A 23,455-nucleotide genomic window follows, 5' to 3' on the forward strand; every position below is an offset into this window, starting at 1 on the left:
AACAACTGCTGTTTCAGGATACGCTCGTTCATAGTATGGTCTGTCAATTCCGGTTAACAACCCCGGCTTGGAGTCGCGGCTGACAGTGACTGTTTTCTTGTCGCTGAAAACTGGTTCAAATTTATCACGTATGATCCAATCGCCTGATTCCACCCGGACAATGAATTTTACTCTGAAGAAATACCTTTTACCGTCAAGTTGTGATATTATCATTGCTGCGCGGTTGTCGTTCATGGTAGCATCAACAACACCATCAATTCGAAATGTTGACCAACTATGAGATGCACCATCACGTTTGAATTCATTGATACAATCGCGTATTTTATTCAACAGGGTTTTATCGTTTATTAACGCTTTTGGTGTGTCCTTGAGGACTCTATCGAGATTGAACTTAATATTTTTCCAGGGCTTAATTACTGCTAATCTCTCAAACTCATCCATATAATTAAAACAAGTATTTAAATAAAAGAATATAGTATAATGAATAAATGCAAATGGTTGATGATTGGGTCGACAACCCCGTGCAATAAATCATGTAGAGGTGAATTCTGCGGGTATCATTTACAAAGCGTTCGTAATGGTTCTCTTGGCCCCCTCCCGTGCTTGGTTTGCCACGTTGGTGTAAGAGGAAAATCGCAGTTGTGTATCAATTGTGGCGGAAAGCGATACAGGGAACTAAAACGCTATTACGATAAACGAATAAAAAACGCCGTCATTGACCCCACCGCCGACTTCGTCATCAAAACCCCCCAAGACTACATTGAAAGGTTTATAATTAAACCAAATAATGAATTAGACAAGTAGTATTATTATACAAATGGACCAAAAATTTCAGCCGCATCCCGTGCTCGTTAATTACGAGGCATCTCGCGACGGTATTGTTAGAAATTGTAGACTGAAGAAGCCGGTTGGATGGAAAAATAATCACGGATATTTGATGTTTGGTGCCGGAAAGAAGAAGTATTATGTTCATAGGTGGTATTTGAAGCATTCAACGGATTAATCGAGGACGGTCTCGTTATTGATCATATTGATGGATGTCCTCAAAATAACAGACTGTGTAATCTGCAAGCCATCTCTCAGAGTGAAAATAGTAAAAAAGGCCAAACTGGTAAATGCTCAAAAAAAGCAAAAAGCGTAAAATCATTTGATACAACAACTCACGAGGAAAAAATATTTCAGTCGATGAATGAGGCAGGAAAATATTTCGATATTTGTAGAGCTTCAATACAATTTGTTGCAGAACGAGTATATCAAACAGCGATCTCAAAAAAGACGGGTCACAGAATTCGATTTTCATATATAACATCAAAGGGAGATAACTCGTTTTGTGATAGCGTCGCATGACAAGAGTTATGTCCCTTGAAGTCCAATTAATGTTGCGATTAATTAATCATTTTACGATGAAAACTAATGAAATACACACTGTTATCTAACAGCTGTATTCTTTTTTTTAATGTTTTATTTGAGTATTTGGTTTCATTTAAATGCCGTGAAACACCATTAATAAGTATTTAAGGGTTTAACGATTCAAGGGAATTCAAATTAACACACACCTTGTGACTGACGCCGCTGTATTAGTCACTTTATATACAAGATGACTCGTTATAAGCCTGGGGCTTTCGAAAGCCAATTCAACTAATCAAAACTAACCCACGCTCTTGACCCGGGCGTGTGGTTGTCTTTTGTTCACAATCATGCAACCGGGTTAATTTAATTGGGTTGCTTTTGATTGGTTGAATTGGCCGTAGAGTTCCGCCCCGCCGTTTTATGTTTGTGCTGTCTTGTGCCGTCCCATCATCCATCAATCATTTCATTGTAAATATATTCATCCTTAATTAAGGGTTCCAAGATGTGAATGTCCTTAATTAAGTATATGTGTATGCCTGTAATCTGCCACAACACTCGAGTGGAGATTTACGGCATTGTACTGTCCATGTATGCCTGTAATATGCCACAACACTCGAGTGGAGATTTACGGCATTGTACTGTCCATGTATGCCTGTAATCTGCCACAACACTCGAGTGGAGATTTACGGCATTGTACTGTCCATACAAAAAACGGGGTCAAAAATGACCCCAATAATTTTATTAAATTTTAACTTAAATTTTATTAAAATTTTTGATATTAGAAATAAGATGTTTTATAAGAATAATGAATATCGAAGACATCAATAATATATTAGCCGAGATTTCAAAATTAAAAAATCAAGGAATAGAATTATCTGATGGTTTTGACAGTGAAAAAATATTATCCGATTATGAGATTATTAACGAACAGTCGAAACGGGGGCGTTTTACCCTGGCCCGCGAGTACTTTTTTATAAAACGATTACAACATACGATCAATGAAAACTTGTACCACAATGACGCAAATGCATTCATTGGACTATTTACTGCCGTTGAAATAATACGAAAAAAACTCGGACGTGTTTATGAACGACGCCGGGAGATTTCTAGCAAGATCAAAAACATTAGAAGGATTATAGACGAAAACTCCGTGGAACCCCCGATGGTACACTCGGCGGAAAATTAGAAAATTGCGGATCAATTTACAATAATGGTAGGCGAATCACTTACTACTCGGCTAGCCAGAGAGCGGCTAGCGGCGCTTAAAAAGTTTATACCGTTACGAGATAGAGTGAGAGAGAAACTTCAAACGCGACAACAAATGCAAACTGATTTTGCTGTTGGAAGTGAACAGTTATTTGCCCCGGTAACTAAAGCGACTAAGGATGTTACGGCGGCAACTGTACCCGTTCTTGGTGCGCTTGAAAAGATAGCGGCAGAGACAAAACAAACAAAAAGGTCTTTAGAAACACTCCCTGCAAAAATAGCGGCTGCTACAACACGGAGGCCACCACCACTCGCTATAACCGAACCACAAGAACCCTATGTTACAATGGCCGATGAAGAAGAACTAGGCGCCACCGCAAGAGAACCAGAAGAAGAAATACCGGAAGAAGAAATACCAGAAGAAGAAATACCGGAAGAAAAAGAGGGGAATATACCCCGTATTGTACTCAAGAAGAGCACAATAGATCAAATTAGAGGCTTCAGCAACAGGGAAGAATTAATTAATTTTACTGCCAACAATTTTGCTAAGAGCATACGAGATAAGAAGCATATCAATAGCGGTTACGAGAAAAATATAAAGTCGTTAAAGGACTGGGCAAGAATAGTGTATTTAGCAAGTAAACATAAAGATGCATTACCACATCGTAGTAAATCCGATTACGACGCATTCCACAAGGAAGTTAAGAGTATAACACCAAAAAAAGGAAAAGGATACCCTGTTGGTAAAGAATCCTACGGCGTTACCTGCCCTAATAGTGTTCTCAGTGATATATCACGGCTAGAGGTACTAATTGGAGGAAAACGAGCCGGAAATAACTCTCCGGAAATAATCAATGAGGCCGCTGATATTTGCAAGCGGTTATTTGAAGGCGGTATTATGGACATTAATGCATATCGAACGCTCATAGACGAGCTCGTGGATGATTAATTGGAAAACTGGTGTTTTTAATAAGGATGATCATACACTACAACCATGATAAACCAGTACTCGTCTACGTGGTAAACTCGCGATTGCCTGTTTACCGCGCGTACTATGGAGATGGTCTCGGTAGCACCATTGCGGGGTTATTTACAAGAATGGCTCCAAAAGTAGCGCCGTTAGCCAAACAATTAGGAATGAAGGCTATTGATGTTATTCGTGATAAGGGTATTAGTGCCATTGGAGATGTTGCCGGAAAGGCGCTTTCAGCCGCGCGGGACAAACTAATGTCATTGGTGAAATCTAAGAGATTCTCAAAAAGAAAACAGAAACCACCGGTAATGCCATCAACGACAGTGATGCCTGCAAATGTCAGTAAAGTAATAAATAACGCCGTGGAAGAAAAATTAGAGTCATTGGCGACGACTCAGTCGTTGGCGACGACTCCGTCGTTGGCGACTTCGCCATCCGCCGATGCGGCAACCAACGCGCTCATGAACGCGATAGCGGGGAGTGGTTTAAATTCAAAGAATTTACGACGAAAAAATCGCAATTGAAAACATCAACATGATAAATAATAGAATGTTTGCGCGTACCGCTGATCCCGCGTTTGATATGGATGCCCCAGTGCGCAGGGATGATTCTGTCCGTGATTATCAATATTATTCTTATTATGCAGCGCAACCCGACCTACGATCGCGAATTGAACTTCAAGTCCAAGATACCAGTAAATATTTTTTGCCGTGTGAAGCGTTTATCGAAATCGAGGGAGAACTCGTGACAAATGCTGCCGATAATGCACCATACGCAGATGACCCTCGTGTTCGAGTTGGTTTCGTCAACAACGGTATCATGGCGTTATTTGAGAGCGCCAGATATCTTATTGACGGGCGAGAAATTGAATCAATAGAACGCGAGGTTGATGTTGCAACGACGATAATTGGGTTAGCGAGGTATTCAGATGATTATACAAGATCGGCGGGCCCATCTATAATGTTCGCAAAGGACTCCACCGATAACGCTGACCATCTTCAGTACATCAACGTGCTAGTGGAAAGAGATACCGCAGTTGACCCACAAGCTGAAGCAGCCAATCCAGACCGCAGGGTAAGACCGGGCGCTGAGTTCAATATCATAAAAAGTACTAACGATAATTTTAATCTAGGATTTGCAACACGAGTAGGAATGTTGCAAAGACCACGCCGAAAGTTTTCATGCGCGATTCCACTCCATCACATATTTGGATTCTGCAGAAATGTCAGGAAGGTTATCTATGGGGCTAAGCATACAATCGCGCTGACGCGAAGGGGCGATGATAACAATGCAATATGGCGTGCTGCTGGCGTCGCTGCCGGTAAAGTCGTTTTAACTAAAATGGCATTGTGGATGCCGGTGCTGACTCCATCAGTTACCACGGAAGCACGATTGTTAGCATTTATGGAACAGGGAGGGAAATCGCTGTTGAGTTGGCTAGCGGTAACAACTGATGCTAAAGAGGATAACGTCGCCGATACGTTTACATGGCACCTAGCATCAAAACAGGGTGTTTCAGCCCCGCGTCATATATTCATAGCGTTACAGAATAGGGAACGATTGGGTAGTCAAGAACACAGCCATATGATATTTGATCAATTAGGAGTCAAGGATGTTTCGCTGAGAATAAACGGACAACAGGAACCATCCGAGGATATACAGCTTAATTACGGCGACAACCATATCGCACGTGTGTATCATCGATTGCTGTCGTATATGGGTCGTGATCAAAACGTCGACACTGGTTTGCAAATATCACAACTTGATTTTAAAAAGCTGTATCCGATTTATTATTTTTCGTTGGAACATCTTGATTTAACGAGACAATCCGTCGTTGATATACACTTCCGAGCTCGTATAGCCCCCCCGGGTGGTGTTAATTACAGAGCGGTTGCTGTCATTCTCAGCGATAAATCAATGCTGCTAGAAGGTGTTGGTGGACGAATGAGAATCGTTGATGCGCCAGTGGAAAACATGTAATTGAAAGCACAAAACGCGTTTACAATAAATGTCGTATAGTGTCGTCAGTGTAGAGTTGACTGATGGTCAAGTTAAGAAATTACGATCAAAGTCGGCTAAACAATGTGGAACCACAATAACGCTGAAGCCGTCACAGATGGCAGGTGGTAATCATAAGATATCGTTGACGGCGCGTCAAATAAAACATTTCAATAATGCGATGAAGAATAAAAAGGGTGTTCAAATAGATTTTTCAGCCGCAGCAATTAAAAACATGGAAAAGACCGGTGGGATATTTCCGCTGTTAGCTGCGATTCCAGCGTTGATTGCCGCGGCCGCACCAGCAGTGGCTAAGGCGGCGGCGTTAGGAGCCGTTGGTACCGCGGCGGGAATGGCATTAAAGAAGGCAACCGGGAAAGGCTACAAAAAAAAACGACCCGTGGCCGGAAAGGGTCTAAGACTACCGGGAACCCCGTATTCATGGTATTCGGGAAAGGGTCTAAGACTACCGGGAACCGTTTATTAACTCAAGAGTCAATGACTCCTGAGTCAATGACTCCAATGTCTAATTTTGATTTAATAGACGCCGCAAACGCGCTAGCGATAAAAAACTTCAGAGGTGTTTTTATGAGGGATCAATTACCGGCGGCACCAAGGAATATTGAAACCGGCATAATTAACCTCGATGGATCCTCCGGAGCGGGAACTCATTGGGTTGCATACGCGATTGATCCGCGTGCAATCGTCTATTTTGATTCATACGGGTTAGCCCCGCCGAAAGAGTTCATGCGGTATATCCGGGCGTGTTCATCCCGGGCGTGTTCAGCCCGGGTTTTTTATTCCACGCTGCCAACACAGCAATTGAGTGACCCGCCGATATGTGGCCGTGAGGTATTGAACGTACTCGCGGCGATTTCATCATCGCGAAAACCACCTCATATGGTTGTAAACGAATATACTAGTGGGGTCGTAGAGGCTCGGCGGGTTAATTAGAAACGCTGGTTTTTTTTACAATAACGATGATTGATATTTGGGGACGACCGGTTTCGGCGCTGAAAGAATCCACGGAAACGGCCGCCGCCGACATAAAAAAACTAATTGAGGATGAAATCGCTGATACGTTGAATTTAACCAGTGTTGACCCGGGCGAAATAGTTGTATTTCAAGACCGCCAGGGTAAATTGAAATCCGGTAATGTGTCACTGAATGACGTTTTATTACGACAGCGTGATGCCGCCGAAGACACTATCGCGTTGTATACCGATGACGGACGACTCAAACCGGGTGAATCCATCTTGACGATAAATGGAAAAATAAGTACACTTGGCGACAATTATATAACCATGTCAAATTCGTTAAATGGTTTACGTGGTGAATTTAACTTGCATGGAGAACAGTTCAGGTCGATGATAACGCACGTCGGCGAAATGCGAGACATTGTCTATAGATTTTTTCAGGGGGTGGAAGACGAACCAGATCTTGCAGCAATAATAAAGGATATTTCGGATCTTATGATAATGTCGGGCCAATTTTACACGTTACGAAAAAATGTTAACAGGATCGATGACAACTTTGATAAATTCCTTGGTAAAAAAAATACCAAGCCGGATGAAATCACAATAACTATAAATGATATCACTGCGTATGGACAGGAAATAAAAACAATCAAAACTGATGTTGCAACGAACAAAAAGAGTGTAGACGTGCATGAACGGGAAATAGAAATAATCGGCGCTAATGTTGCAACGATCATAAATAATGTAGACTCGCATGGACGGAAAATAGAAACAATCAAAACTGATGTTACAACGATCATAAATAATATAGACGCGCATACACAGGAAATAGGAATAATCAAAACTGATATTGAAGCGAACAAAAAGAGTGTGGACGCGCATACACAGGAAATAGGAACAATCAAAACTGATGTTGAAGCGAACAAAAAAAATGTAGACGCGTATTGGCGGGGAATAGGATTAATCAAAACCGATGTTGCAGCGAACAAAAAAGGTATAGACGTGCATACATATGAAATAGGAACAATCAAACTTGATGTTGCAGCGAACAAAAAAAGTATGACCGAGAATACACGGGAAATAGAAACAATCAAAACTAATGTTGCAGCGAACAAGAATAATATAGACGCGCATTGGCAGGAAGTAGGAATAATCAGAACTGATGTTGAAGCGATTAAAGACGGGCTACCGAGAGTAGCAGAGCAATTTGAAAAAATAAAAATCCCTCATGAGAACATCATCAACACAGTATACACAATTCGGCATGGATCATTCGATTGGACTCCTACACAGAATACAGTAAATATCACCGCAACTGTTAAGGGCATTTATCGATTGACACTGATTTCAATGATGCAGTTTAATATATTATCGTCGAGTTCATCCGGGTTTAACAATACAATATCAACAATTATAGACAAGAACGCAACTGAAAAGTTTACAATTTATGCCGTTGATAGAAATCTAGCCGGGGCAAACATTACATGGTATGTGGAATTTGTAGCGAATCTAAGTAATTAAAAACACTAGTTCTTTTAAAATAAAAATGACCACCAAGGAAATTGAATCAGAGGTATCACCGACGTCACATCAATATCGATTCGATACCGCAAAAGAATTATCCGCGAATTTGAAAACGCTTTCCGAACAATACCGTATAAAAATAAAAAAATACCGCAGAAAAATAACCGCCATCGACGCGGTCGTGTACTCGGTATCGGGTATAGTAGCTGGCGCCGGTGTTATTTTATCCACGGCGACCACGATGACCACGATAGCCCCGATCGCTGTTCCAATCGCTGTCTCCGCGATGACAACAGTTGCTGGAGTTGCCAACGCAATCACTAAGAAGATATCATCGTGTTTTCAAAAAAAACTCAACGAGTATACAGTAAAACATCAAATAGTATCCGACGCGTACTCGAAATTATCCGGGTTGATCTCGTTGTCAATTGATAATTTGTTCGTATCCGATGTTGAATTCTCCACAATGGTCCAGTTGTATAGCTCCGCGATGTCAAAAATCGAGGATTTTCAACTGGAAGCCGGAACCACCTGGTTGCTGAAATTAGACACTAAAGACAACGAATAATAATAATGTCGCTGAACCCCGAAGGGTTTCAATTACTTCAGCGGATCGCGGAGAACACCACTCCGGTACAAACAAATATGATATCAATAACGTCAACGAAACCCGAATTCAGTGTGAACTTCCCGTCGCCGGTTCCAGTGAAGGAAATAGCGCTGGCAAAATTGCGAGTATATCACAGTTGGCCTAATATTCGAGCGGACGCATTTAACGGACAACAACCTAATAACTCGCTGGTTTTTGCACGGAAAAATAAACCCGATGGGACCCCAGACTGGGAGGAGGTTACAATACCAACTGGGTCATACCAAATAGAGCAAATCAATAAAGAATTTCAACGCAGAATAAAATCGATCACAGGAAAGGAATCAAAAATCGCTATTACGGTTCATGAACCGACGTTATCGTCGACGATTGAAATAAGCACACCGGGGTATATGGTTGATATTTATAACAGTTCAATAAGAACCATACTAGGATGGCCTGAGAATCCACCCGCGGACACCCCCCCATCAACTATCCTCAGACACGATAACGGAGATGGTGGTAGGCATATTGCTCCATACAACGTAAATATTGCATCGGTGATAGCGATTAATCTAGTGTGTGATGTTATCGAAGGGAGTTACCAGGTGGATACCAAGCAATCAAATCAGGCTCAACAGGGATATATCCTTTATTCGTTTTCACCAACAGCCCCTCCGGGATTTTTAATCGTTGAGAGTCCGATTAATCCGGTCTATATGCGATGCCATGATCGGTTTTTAACGAGAATTAATTTTAGAATTACCGATCAGTCAAATAACCTAATTGATCTACAAGAGGAGGAGTTAGTGATCACTCTGTTTGTAAGATCATAGCAGCAGGGGGGACGATGACATCGACGCGGTCGTCGATGTGCTTACCGGACGCTGACGACGCTGGGGATCGGCGCGCAGAAGGTGTTAATTAAACCAAATGACGTCACCATCGTGTAAGATGGACCGACGTCGTTTTTTTTTTACCAGGCGCTGACGACACTAGATCGTTGAGTGCAGAAAGTAATAATTAAGCAAAATAACGATTGGACAAAATGTCCGATTCGCCCCCCCCCCTGCTGTGGTTCATTGACTTCTAGTTACATCTTAGGTTTCTTTTTATGCTTAATTATCATTAATATTAATGGCATGAAGATAAAACAACTGTGTACTTTGCCGATATGCAAGTAAATACATTTTTAAGTATTGTACATTATGAGAAATTTATAAAACACGTCTGACTGTCAGAACTTAGGTTAACATCCATTTTAAGCTGATTAAAGAAAATTTCATTGTGGGACATTTTTGACGGAGAAGCTTAGCATTTTAAGAACCAAGTAAGAAAAATGTTGTTCCAAATACCCTTGTGGTGCTTCTTAAATATCAGATTACAGTCAGACCAGTTCAATGGTGCTTTACCAGAACAGTCATAATTTGCAACTGCTGCACGGGTGCTGAGACAATTATTAATATTTCTGTATGTACAAAAACCAAACATGATTTAAAAAAAAGACATTTATAAAAGATACGTTGTTTTAGATAATGAAGCAGTGTTCAAGAAATTTGCCAAGGGGGCTTATGAATCTGTTGTCAAGTCCTTCAAGCCAAAGTATGAAGGAGAAATTCCAGACGATATGTTTGAGCTTGACATGTGAAACAACACTGAAAATCTTCCTGCTGCTAGAAAGATGATGAGAAAAGAGACGGATAAATTAAAAGAAAAGTAAAACACAGAAAGAGGTAGGGAATAAAGCTGTTGGGAAGAAAAAAGAAAAGGTGACACCATCATCAGATAAGGCTGAGAAGCAGAAAATGGAGGCTTTTGCGGCCTGTAAAATCAGCTAAGAAATATGAACCAAACAGTACTCATGAACCAGTTCTCCAGCCCTTCCGCAGTCGGCAGTGATTCACTAGAGGATACACCACTCACAGAAACATCGAGGGTCCAACAACAGGACATTAATAAAACTACATATCCGGAGAGAACAAAGTAACCATGTTTACTTTATCTCTTAAAAATATAGTAATCACTCCAATTTTATATATTTAAAAGCATTTTCAAAACCCCTTTTTAAATTAAACGACTAATGTATATAATCACTCAATACAAAATTAAATACAACTATATATACTGTAATTTGTATATATCAATGCCATGCTATGTAAAAGGAGAGTCAATAAATAACATTGATGAATATATATATATATATATATATATATATATATATATATATATATATATATATATATATATCTGTGTGTGTGTGTGTGTGTGTGTGTGTGTGTGTGTGTTTCGCTTGACATTTAGTTCATATATGTTCCAGTTCCATCAACAAATGTCCTGAAGTTGTTCTGCCTTTTAATAACTCCAGAGGTTATGTCCTACCTTTCTGCCATGTGCAATGATTTTGATATTGATGGGAACTGTGACCATGGAAACTTAGCGTGCTTTGAGGTAATTCTGTAAAGGACAGTTGATGCAAAATGATTTTTTTTTGAAAGACATATAGAAATGGAAAGGACTTTCAGTTATACTAATATTCGAAGCAGGCCTATTGTGAGCAGTACAGATCTTCCTGGAGTTTTTCATGCCATGCTTAGACTTCTGATTATTGACGCCCACAACATAATATCAGTGTCAGGTCTTATATGTTGGACTAGTTTATGCCAATGTTTTATGCCTGTAATTTTGGGTTTGCTTTACGCCTGTACCTTTGTATCGTCTGTATTACGTCTGTAATATTACTTTGATGTTTTACGCCTATAACTTACACCTGTACTTCAATGTTTTATGCCTGTGATACAACTTTTTACATTTATTTATTTTAATACAGGCTTACTAATTTAAATAATTCGCCTCTTTTTTTGCCTAAAGTACGCTAGTATTACGCCATAAATATGCTAATATTACGCTGGAGATACGCTAGTATTACACTTTTCTCATATTCTCATAAACCAAAGAGAACCCTTATTTTAGGTGCAGAATACGCCTGTAGTACGTATATGACACGTATGATTTCGTACGGGTAATTGGGGGTATTTATGTTATAATTGCAGGTGTTATTTGTTTATTGAAGTGTTATTTTTCTTATTATTATTATATATTGTCACTACTTCATGTTTATGATAGCTCTTGTTAGAGTACAAATAACACAATACAAAATTTGTCTTCACTAAAACAGAAATAAATAAGCCTAATATGATATGTTGCAATTTCATAGTTGTTTTTGGTGGTAGCCACTTTTTAAATACTACTCCTCTACACCTTATATCATGCATCTATACATTCGAATGTTCTTTGTATTATAGGAAAGATATGTCCACCCATCTGCGAACTGTTTGGCACGACACATCTTTTCCTGCATGTATTAAGAATTTTTGTTATTCAAATGTCAAATGCGTCTTGTACAACAACAGACCCATGATGCAAGATAAAATAAGTTGTTCCGGATGAGGGGCCTACTTGCCTGCAGTGCCATCTGTGTGTGTGTGTGATTTGGATTTTTTAACATAGCTTTAAAAAAGCTTTGTCATATTGCTGCGATGTCTGCAGCATGGAAGTTTATAGTGATGTCTAGCACTGGGGCATTATGTCGCAGATGTGTAGCATGATGTCCCACCCAGTCACAATATCCTGATGCCATGCATACCAGTACTACCAGTAATTTCTTAATGCCAAGCACCTAGACAGGCAGATGTTATTATCATTTGTTGTAAATCTTTGTCATGACTCGGCTGGGGTTCGAACATGCGAACTCACATAACTAAGGTGGATGATCTAACCATTAGACCACTGGAGCAGTCTCAATACCATCTATAAATATCAGTTGGGAATGCAACCAGCCAATGCCATTTATTACTTTTCCTACAATCCTTCAAAAAATTGCTTCAACCATGTACCCTAATGATAAAAACTGCCTCGTTTTAAGATCAGACATATTGAGTGTAGTCGATTGTCGCCCTTGGCTTGCAACACTGTGATTGAGAATGTTCAGATCTTAAAACGAGGCGCGTTTCTACCTGGGCTGGATGACTATTGCATGATTAAAATTGTGTTACATTTCATAATCCTATATGCAAACAGTATTTACTATGCTTTGGTGATAAGATATAACACAGACATACAGTATATACATTTATGACTCTATGGTCCTAAACAAAGTAGTAGATATGAATGCAAACCAACATGTTTTGTAAAATTCAACAATTTATTTCCCTAAAATAGGAAGTGAAAATGTAAACATGGTAGCTTATGGCATTGCACATTAAATCCCAAATACTCGTAGAAATTCTAACACAAGTCCCAATAATTAGAGTTCTGAATAAACTTAAGTGGTATTCCAAAATAAATCCAACACTGAAAGTGTAGATGCAACTGTGATGGCTTGAATTGTAATGATGTGCTTTGAAAGTCTTGTTGAATCACAACAATAATATCCAAGAATATATCCTTATGTGAATTTCACTATCAATCCAAGTCCCTATGTCCAATATTATTATATTAGATAAGTACTTTATATTTCCAGTAAATAAATAATTTGAATCAATAAATTCCATCCCAAATGAACTGTTGAACACAACAAAAAGACTTATTTCTGCTTCAGATGTTATTGCAAGAATATTTTTTTCAACTAACTAGATTTTATACTCCTCTACCTGACAAGTAGGTCACAATAGCATTTTCAACAAAAAAAAAGGACAACAACATATTACCTGATGGAAAATTTCATTCTAGAATTTCCAAATGTAATATGACAAAATCTGTTACACTTAGAAGGTCTGTTACTGACATTATAATAAAAACATGGTAAACAATGTCCTCGACTCGGATCAAGACAATAATCCTAATATTTATCATTCAGTCAGAAAAAAGTAAAGAATGTTGAACCAAAACTGTCACTGATTTTCAAAAAAAAATCTACATAACCCACAGCATATCATAAAATAAACAACTCCCTCCTCCTAAAAAAAAAACCTAAGAAACGACCAGTGCAAATTAAATATACCTAACAACATGTAAATTATTGTTCAGAGGCTTTGTATATGGCATTTACAGGGTTACTAATTTGTGTAACGGGGACATTTATGGCAGGTGAACATCACTTTTACACATTTTTAAGACCTTCACACCAGGATGCTCTATATGTATATAATACAAAAATTTGATTAGAGGAAGAAAATAGCAATTGTCGATGGACGCGTTAAGGGACATGTCATAAGCTTAACCAACCTTAAAGCCAAGTGACCCAAACAAGAGTCTATTGATGGAGCCGACATCCTACTGACTGAAAAGTTTTACTGGAGACCAAGACAAGATCATTTCTTCATTTTAACTACTGCATGTTGAAACCACCATCTGATATTCTTGAAAGGCATCACCATAGCAATCATACTGACTTGCTCTGTACCATTTTAATTATGGGCCAACTAGAAATCATTTGAAGTCTTGGTCAAAGCTCTGTCAAATGGGGCATGCATATAGTGGGAATAGTGATTTCAAGACTGCCATCATGGCAGCCACATTGGACGATAAGAACAGCATCATTTTATTAGAAAAACACATCTTCCCCGTAAAAGTCCATGTCAAGATGTCTATTCATTCCAGTTGCATTTATTATATTTTGAAGATGACCGTCATGGTGGCAATATATGATGTTATGTCATCAACATTTTCTTACAATACCAGCTAATAATAATAATAAATCTTTTATAAGAACCTCGTGTTCATTCAAATTTTTGTTTACTTTTTTATACCATAAATACGGATATACATATAGTTACTTCAGATGATGCCTGATGTGATGTTCCCTCACATCTGCTGGGATGACCAAGTCACCCCAGGTCCCCGACTGGTTTTGCTACATTTCTAACTCATCAGAGGGAATTGATCTGGTCTATTCATTTGTTCACCTAATCACTGTGTCTTATTAGTGAGAGGTTTATATACCCCAAATTGCTGGTGCCTCTGATAAGGCTGCAATTTTGGTCACAAGACAAATACACGTATTCCTATTGTCAGGACCTATTATTGCAGGCCGTATATTAAGTTGCACGCTCAATTGATGCAGATGGGTCTCGAATGATAAAATTGTCAAGCGGCCACTCTTCAAAGAAAGTTAGATCAAAGAACTATGGGAAGAAACATCGAAGTTCAAGGTACACCGACTTCACTGAACCCAAATATGATCATTTGGAGATATGGACACAACTGGGAACAAATCCAGCTTAATCACACTAAACTATACATTCCAAACACTATGGAAACCATTCCTCTTTTTTAGCCAATTGTCAAACTGATTCTCTCCGAGATATTCCAAAATCAACCAATAATAGCACAGTAGATTGGTTCTAAATTTAGCAATCAATTGATAAAAGCCATGTTAACAAGTAAGCATCCAGGCTTAATGAGTAAAACATCTGCAAAGTAGCGAGACCATTTATTTCACCTCTGTCTGCGGCGGTTCGAGTCTAAGATTCAGCCAATGTGGGCATGTGAGAAAGCCTGCCAGTAGCTTCTCGTGGGTCGGTGGTTCTTTCCGGGGTTTTCCGGGTTCTTCCTCCACCATTAATACTGGCCGCCATGTATAGCCTATCGTGCTGAAAAATGGCGTTAAACCCCACAACAACAACAAGACCATTTATTGCTTTTTCTGCATGAAATGGATCACTCTAAAATATTTAGAAGCACATTTACAAACCTCACATTTAAATCAAAATTAGGACATTGTACCTCATGAAACGTCATCTACTTACTTACCTGCCATCCATGTGCAAACAATATGTAGGTGAGACTCGATGGGAATTCCAAGTGAGAATAAAAAAGCACTTTAGGGATATCTTTAACCAAAATGACTCGCAGTTCTAAACACTTTAACCGATCTAACAACAATATAGACTGTGTTCAGTATCTGTTAATAAAAATCATAAAATCTGATCCAGAGCTGTGTGGTAGCACCATTTATCATAAAGATGGAGAACATTATTGAATACACCAATTACATACACACTCTACAACTTGTAGGGATCAACATCACTGTTTAAATGGAAGTACATGCACTTTTAACTCCAACTATTTTTTTATTCAAAATTGGTTCTGTAGCTTATCAAGGGTGCTCTCACTGCAATAGTAAGGAAGAAACGATGAAACATTTAGTTTGCAACAGTGTTGTTATGAAAAGTTTTGTACAACTGAGACTGGAGTAGATTTCAAGATTTCTGCAGGTCTTATTTTATTTAGAGATTTAAATGAATCTTGCCAGTAATTTTTTAAAATCTATTATTATTATCGGAAAATCTTCTATTTACATTTAAATTTTGAATAAAATAAACTTGCAAGAGCTCTACTTTGATTTCATATCAAACAAGGCTGACCTGGAAGACACAAAAGAACATTTACTACATGAAATAATGTAAAAACAATTTGGAGCCCACTGTCGGTACAGCCAACACTTCCTTTGCTATGACTAATGCTCTACTGTCTATGAATTCAATACAATTTCTTCTTTTAGAATGCCAAGAGTTGACTAAATATTCACATTAGCTGTTGCAGCCCGCCTCGGAAGTAGGAGGTCGTGGGTTCGAACCCCAGCGGAATCATACCAAAGACTTACAAAAATGGTACTAACAGCTGCCTCGCTAAGCGCTCAGCATTAAGAATAACTGTTAGGACTGATCAGCCTAGTGTCAGGATAATGTGACTGGGTGGGACATCTGCTATGTGTCTGCAGCATGATGCCCCAGTGCTAGACATAGCTATAAACTGCCACACTGCAGATATCGTGGCGATGACTGAAAAATTGTTAAAAGCTACGTTAAAAGTCCTACTAGCACAAATATTAAAATTAAATCAGTATAAGGTGACATCACCTATTTTTGATCTCCCTTCAATACGTTTATTGTGGCAGCCATATAGGATGTCTGCAGGGCACCTTTTTTAATTTAAGACTAAATACTCTGAAGAAGTCTTTCGGTGAAAACCTTGTGTCAATACATCACAATTCTGAAAACGTAGTGGCAAGATTGTCAAGACTGCCACTATGGTAGCTGCAAGACGAAGTTAAAGATGCCTACCATATTCGAGGAAAGATTTCTACAAAAATGTAGTTTAGGACAAAGTAAATATCATAATTGTTTTTTTTTAGTGAAAACCCCTATGTCAATAAAACTTTCCATTCAAGATTACAGGGTTTGTAGCACATTTCTTTTTAAATTTCAAGGTTTTCAAGGTTCAAAAGCACGTTTTCCAATGTGCATTATTACATTAATTTTAAAGGATGCATAAATGAAGCTATGTAAACACAAGTTAATACTTACTATTACTTCATGCAAGGAACATTTCTTGCAAATTTATTTACAAAACACATGAAGTCATGAGTATGATCATTGATATAATTCCCATTAATACTAAACATCCTACATCTGGGCATTAGAATAATGTACCGTCACTGAACGATGTTCATTTTACTCTGTCTACAATGTTCATTTTACTCTGTCTACACTACACTAGTTACAATGCCTAATAAATTTTAGAATGAATTTTTCAGTTCATGCAGCTTGCCATCAATCTATTTTTCAAGAGCTCTAAGTTCGGCAATTATGTCCTTAACACGTTTCCTCAAACTATTTGGTGATGTAATAACGGAAATTTTCCAATTGTCTCTGCTTTCAGTGTGTAGTCAGCAGCAGCAGCTGTCATTTTCAGTACATGCTTTTCTTTATCACCACCCAATAAAACAAAAAACAATGTTTTTATAAATAGTTTATCGATATTTCAAACTACTTCATATTAGATACTTTAGTACTTATCTCACCTTAGCTTATTCTATACTTTTAAATTTATTGTGTACATGGCAATTATTTTATGCCTATTCCTACTCAATCTAAAAACAGAACAAGATCAAACTAATCGCATAATTAAGACTATATAGTGTTATGTATATTTTACTTAATTATATCTGATTTAATATATATTTATTTCAATTCAATTGTCAGTTTTATTTTTTATTTTTCATTACATGCTATAGTAATGTAAATTTATTCACTGGAGATACTTTTTCCATAAAATAGTTTGACCTTGACTGTTTTAGTAAACACCAGTTGTTGATCTAGATCCTGACCTTGAGTCAAACTTAGTAGCAACCACGTAAATAAGTTTTATTTTTATTTTAAAACGATTGGTTGTTGTCGAGATCACGATGGGACTGTTTAAGATATAAACAATTTTTTAAAAATGTTATGTCTTCGATTAAAATGATTGGTTTTCGTCAGGGCCACACTGCGTGTACATGATTATTATCAAGTACATAATTTCTACGAGGTTCTAAAACATGATCACATGACCCCCTTTCTGCATCTTATAACATTATATAACCATTGTTTTGGAGAGATATTCTCACTAGAAGTTGGGCATTTTCTTACACTGGAAGTTGTATGGAGTTATTTCAAATTACTTGGATTGGAGTTGTTTCAAATCACCGCTCCCTCGATAACTCGCGCCCAGATAACTCGCGATCTCGCTTATAATGCGGTGTCCGTCTTGGCTCCCGATTTTTTCCAGAGAAAATGTATCTAAAATATCTTTAAAATATCCTGAACGCGAAAAAATTACGATAAGAATTGATAAATTAAACCTTGATACATTGCTCGTTTGATCATCGAAAATGGTGATTAATGCCCGTAAAAATATAATCCATATTTTGAAATTTGCAAGTTCTAAAGAAGAATTATTTCAGAGATCTCGAAAATGCTTAATTACGCGTATTTGGACGCCAATTTTTGATCTGGAACGCAGAAAATCACTGAGGCAGGAGTCCTCCGTACGCATGTAATAGGTGCGCGGAAAAATTCAAAGATTTGCCGGTCCTGTTTCAGCCACCTGCTTTGTGGGAAAATGTGTTGATCAGTTAACTGTGCTGATATTTACACCGACAGAATTCAGTGACTTAAAGTCTCTTTGAGGTACATACATGTTGCCATTTTATAAGAGTAAATTTAAAAAAAGAACATGATGCAATAGCTAGGCGGCTAGTTCAAAGGCTTTGACTGGCGGCCGGGTGAGAAAATGTACTGATATTTAGTGATTGAATTCAGAAGCAGAAAGCACCAGTTTTAAAATCCTAGCGAGACCTCTGTTTAAAGATATCATATATTATGTAAGTTTTTATGATAACTAGTTGTCAGTATACTGTAAATAAACAGTCTGGTGAAATAGCGATCAATGAAAACTTCTGGTAAATGCTAATAGGTAGCAACAGAGAATGAAATAAACACCAGTTAAACGTCTTCCTGTGTGAAAGTCACGTTATACTCCTTTAATTCCGTTTCAGTGTACACATGATAATCACAACATATTCTGTTCATTGAAAACATGAAAAGAGTCAATCGACCGTCACATCGAAACCCGTGAGTACTTCTGTGAGAACCTAATTACATGATGGCTTTGTTTTGATCAACAACTTGGGGAAGTGTTTGTTGCATTAAAAAATCGATTACAAGAGACCTGGGGTGCTGGATTAAGGGTCTTGGAGCTGTCTTTGACGTAAAGCAAAATAGTAACAGAGACAACGACGATGATAGTGACTTCGAAGGTTTCAGTGAAACTGATGTCATTAATGCCGATGCTGTTTGGGAGAAATTCGTACAGACTCATGGTCCTGAGATGGGCGTTTCTCTTGATGATATGGAGGAGTGGATTTGTGCTGACAATGATTGCCCCACAGCCAAATACATGACAGATGAAAAAATAATTAATTCTATAACGAACAAATTTTCAGCAGAAGACAATTCTAACTGGAGTATCACAAGTGTTGAAAGTGATGCAGACGGAGATGTTGCACCACCTCCCCCCTCTGCACAGGAACCAATCAAATATTTTGATATTGCCATAAGGTGGCTGGAGACCCAAAATGTTGACTACGTAAAGCTCATGCAGTTGAGAAATCAGAGGGATTTTGCTCGGCGGGAGAGGAACCAAGGAAAAAAATGTAACTGATTTTTTTCAAAAAGTGAATTGATATTTGTCAAGCGTGGCACAAACGGCAAATATTAACTTGTTCTAATTTACGTTGTTTTAAATTTGTAGACCAATTAAATATGTTAGTACTGATTAACCCTTGTTTTTTTGTTTTCCATTTTACTTCTATCGCATTCAAATCTATCTATCGTTCGATCGACACTGTTTCTCGAAAAGAGTCGATCTTTTGTATATAAAAATACGTCTAATTTGGATCAAACAATAAAACTAGAATGTATCCAATTCAACATAAAAATTAGTGATGTAGTACACAATGTGTGAAGTGGTACACGTTAAGCGAACGGAAACCACGTGGAAGAATGTTTTCGATGATCGCCTCAATATACTGTAATTTACCCTGAAATTAATGTTGCCCAATGATGAAATAATAATCAAAGTACACCGTTATGAAGAGATATTTATTCACAGTTAATCTCAGCACGATTATAAAGTGAGTATTCAACATTATAAACTGCCTACCCCCCCCCTTATTTTTCCTTTATGTCGTCAATCACTTTATTGGTTTTGGGCTTATTTTATAAGTCCCTCGATAACTCGCGCCTCACTTATAGTGCGGTCGATGTTTCTGGACCCCGACATGCGCGAGTTATCAAGGGAGTGTGTACTTGGATTCTTTTTTCCTGGCAAATAGGTGTGCTCATGTGAAATTGTTGAACAAGGACAGTTTTTATAAAAATGTATTCTATTTCCAAAACAGGAGTGGCAATTCTCGTTTCTACAAGGAACTGTAGACATAAACACTACAGACTACAGCATAATCTTCCATCTTGGATTATTCGTCCGGATTCAAACTTGAAATCAAGTGAACATTTTGTTATTAGTACATAAAAATGTTTATTTCTGGATTATTTTTGGATTTCATTCATAAAACCGTAGCACATTAAAACCTAGTGACGAGTTAACGTGGCAGTAGGTAGTAGCGTCACAGTCATGCATGATACACTAAAGTGGGTGGTATTATAGAAACGTAGACAGATGTAGCTCTACAATGATACCAAATAATCTGAATATCTAGTTGCACTACAAAATACAGATAAAAAAAAGTCTTTGTCTACCCAAAATTCGCTTGTGGTCGGAATCCGATTTTGTGTCCGGTTATTTTACTTTTTAGTCTCAGATCTAAGGCAAACCGGTATGAACTGCAGACAGATGAACCTTTGCAAAAAGTACGATAAGATGGGCATTTGGAATGAAAGAGTGACCTCAATACAAAAATAATAGCTCTGTTTAGCAAAATAAACAACATTGACCCTTTTGCTCATGCGCAAGACAAACAGCCAATGAAAAACTATGTTTCTTACACAACAAGTTAGTGTTATTGAAAGATCACCTGGGATTTGGTGTTTTCGGATCGATACAGAAATAACTTTCAAAATGCGTTTCCTACAAAAACCTCCAAGGAAATAAATCATAATTTTTCAAAACTTGTTTTCAATTTCTTGTGTTATAGTTTATTCAAGCCTAAACACATAACATAATAGTTTCTATTTTAAAACGAATCCATGATCACTGACATACCTCTTTTATCAACAATTTTATGTTCTAGTTTTTGCCATATTAGCTGCTTTTTTTTATATCCAACTGCATGTGACTAACAAGCTAATGTCAAGGAACAATCTACACCACTTCCAACTACCTTCTCCAGTCAACCTTCAATACATGTTTGCAAATTTCTTCCGTGACAATGTACAAACCATTAGAGATAAGCATTACACCATAATTTCAACTGACTCGTCGTCACCATACAGTTGGGATACAGAATTTGAGCAGTAACCATTAGCAGCATTGAACCCGTCTCAATGGATTTTGTACAATCCTGATGAATAGTGCACCAAAGTCATGTGAACTTGATCCAATTCCAACATCACTGATGATTGAGTGCTTAGATCCGTTATTGCCTTCACTAACTAATGTTATTAATACCTCTCTCTCATCCAGGGAATTCCCATCATTTTTAAAAACTGCCATTGTAAAGCCTCTGCTGAAGAAACCAATACTAGACCATAACAATTTAAAGAACTACCGCTCAGTTTCTAATCTCCCATTCATGTAAAAAATCTTAGAAAAGATTGTTCTATCCCAGCTTGTATCTCATCTAAATTCAAAAGCAGTCTTTTTAGCTATGTACAATCTGCATATCGCCCTTGCCACAATACTGCAATTACTCTTCTAGAAGTAGTTAATGACATTCTCACTGCGTTGGATAGTGGAAAGATTACAATCCTGACTCTCCTTGATTTGACTGCAGCATTTGACACAATAGACCATGACATATTACTTCACCATCTCCAGCATGTATTTGGCATTCATGGTACAGCCTTACTGTGGTTCAAGTCCTACTTGGTCAACAGGACACAAATTGTATCTGCAAATGAAATACACTCCAGCCCAGTTGATCTATGTTGTGGTGTTCCACAGGGGTCTGTTGTTCGACCTGTTCTCTTCATTCTGTACACTCAGTCGCTCTCAAGTGTCATAAATCATCATCCAGTGTCTCACCAATTGTACGCTGATGACACCCAAATATACAAAACTAGCCACCCAACTGAAGTTGCTGCTACCATCCAAGGTGTAAAGAGGTGCATTTCTGATCTGAAATCATGGATGACATGCAAAAAGCTGCAGATGAATGATGATAAAACTGATGCCATTCTGATCACAACACAGACTTTCTCATTCACATCCTTTACCTCAAATAATAAATATCAGCAACACCAACATTAAATTCACACAATCAGTACAAAACCCCAAGTGTTACTCTGGACAGTACTCTTATTGCACCAACATGTTATGAACATATGCAAGGCTGTGTATCTCTAGCTGAAACGCATCAGTTCAATTCGCAAATATCTTTCAGTTGATGCCACTAAAATACGCGTATTCATTAGTACTTTCAAGACTGGACTACTGTAACTCAATTCTGTCTGGTTCAGCTCAATATCTCCTCCAGAAACTTCAAAACACAGCTGCTCAGATCATACTTAAGGGTACCACGATCTGAGCACACCTACCCGCTGATATGTACCCTACACTGGCTATCCATTTGATCCAGAATCAAACATAAAATTTGTTTTCTGTGCTACGTTTCACTTTCAGACTGTCAAATATACCTATCAGACCTCACCCATGTGTACACACCAGCAAGATACTTCCACTCCTCTTCTGACAATCGTATATTCATTATTCCCACCATGAAAACAAGTCATATGGACAGCTTTCTTTTGCATACCAGGGCCCAGCAACGTGGAATGAATTGCCCACTGAACTTCAGACACATAGTGATCACATTCAAGAGGGTTCTCAAAACTCACTTATTTTGACTGCAAGAACAAACTTATACACCTAATAAGGTTTCCTACCTTAAATATTCTCATCATGTTTTTTAACGTTTTCTAATTTTATGGTGTTTGCTTTTTTAATCATATTATGTTTTTTATCTTATAGGTGTTGTCTAATGTTGTAAAGCGCTTAAAGCTGCTAAAGATTAAGCGCTATACAAAGTCCTCATTATTATTATTATGTGACCATAGAGCACTCTTGGTCTCACTGCATGTGAATCAATATCATCAAATGTTTCTGCATCTATCCACTTCAGTTAAATCAGCAGTCAGACATTTCAAAGATTACAAACAATTAATATTTAAACTGTGGCTAAATCTGAGTTTCATACAATCAAAGTTGAAAATGTACAACAGTGTGGTGGCCACTTGTGCAAATATTGGTTCTGACACAAACTTGGAGAGTTTTTTATATATGGTTTTTCATGAAAACGATAGGAATTAAGCTTTGTTTCTGTAAAACAAAGATATTCAT

At 38.0% G+C, this 23,455-nt stretch overlaps 1 protein-coding gene across 1 annotated transcript in view; it reads right to left on the reverse strand.

The window, feature by feature from the left end:
* LOC149794055 (uncharacterized) overlaps positions 1-15,460 on the reverse strand; it is a 29,270-nt gene extending 13,810 nt beyond the window's left edge. Inside the window, exon 1 of the mRNA XM_089969084.1 lies at positions 15,368-15,460. The gene's annotated coding sequence lies outside the window, so the exon portion shown is untranslated. The remainder of the gene's footprint in view (positions 1-15,367) is intronic.
* Between the last annotated feature and the right edge of the window lie 7,995 nt (positions 15,461-23,455).

This window comes from Sinohyriopsis cumingii, chromosome 8, assembly GCF_028554795.1.
Source record: "Sinohyriopsis cumingii isolate HCF-2022 chromosome 8, ASM2855479v2, whole genome shotgun sequence".
Lineage (NCBI taxonomy): Eukaryota > Metazoa > Mollusca > Bivalvia > Unionida > Unionidae > Sinohyriopsis > Sinohyriopsis cumingii.